The following is a 999-nucleotide window of genomic DNA, read 5'->3' on the forward strand; positions in this document are numbered from 1 at the left end:
GGAGATGGAGAGCCAACGAGCCAGGGGGATGCCGAGGATCCGGGGGGCCTGGGTGGAGCCGAGGGCTCTGGCGACTAAGGCAGAGGCGGAGATCCAGAGATCCGCGGCAGAGCCGGAGCGACTGAGGACCAAGGTGGAGCTGGCGGGAGGAAGGAGCCCAACGGAGCCGGTGGGACGGAGCAATGAGGTGCAGCCGGAGGAGCGGAGTCCTGAGGCGATGGCAGGTCGACGCCCGACCATGGCGGAGCCGGTGGGACAAGGGAGCCAAGTGGAGCTGGTGGAGGTGAGGGAGCTAGGAGCCGAGGTGGAGCCGCTGGGTCTACGGGCCGAGGTGGAGTCTGGGCCTCGGAGGCAGGGGGTGAGGGATGCTCCAGCCACGGCGACGATGGAGGATGGCAGACCCGCAGGGCTCGCACCATATTGATGTTGGGCTGAGGGCGAGCAGAGGGACTGCCAGACGACAGCGGTGGAGGAGGCAGGAGCGGGCGGGGGGGGGGGCATTCGTGAGCCTCCGGGCTCTCAGGGCTGCCCTCGGGGATTAGAGCCCAGTCCTGGCTGGACTGGGAAACGGGAGCCCCCTCAGGGCTGGACGGGACCAGCGGGGACGAAGGAGAGAGGAGAGGGGGCAAGTTGACCTCCAGATCTCTTTCCCAGTCTATCAAGTCCCCTTCTAAGTCCAGCAATCCCAGCTGTATAATTAGCTCACCCTCAGACGCGGTGCAGTGGGCGGAGCTCCACTCCGCGCTCTCACCATCCACGGCTTACTCCCTCCGATCTCCAGCTCTCGCACCTGGTCTGACGGGTTGAGCTCTGCTTCCTGGGCGATCCTCAGCTCAGTCGCTCGGCAACGCGCTGGCTCATTGATCGCGGCGGGAATTGGCTCTCCGTCATTGGTGGGCTCAGGCTTTAGCTCCGCACAGCGGGGAGATGGGGGGCTGGGCTCTAAGTCCGGAATGGATCTGGCCAGAATCCGTTTCTCGCCAGAATCCACTCCACAAA

This window comes from Sinocyclocheilus anshuiensis, unplaced genomic scaffold (genome assembly GCF_001515605.1).
Source record: "Sinocyclocheilus anshuiensis isolate Anshui unplaced genomic scaffold, SAMN03320099.WGS_v1.1 scaffold782, whole genome shotgun sequence".
NCBI classification, from domain to species: Eukaryota; Metazoa; Chordata; class Actinopteri; order Cypriniformes; family Cyprinidae; genus Sinocyclocheilus; species Sinocyclocheilus anshuiensis.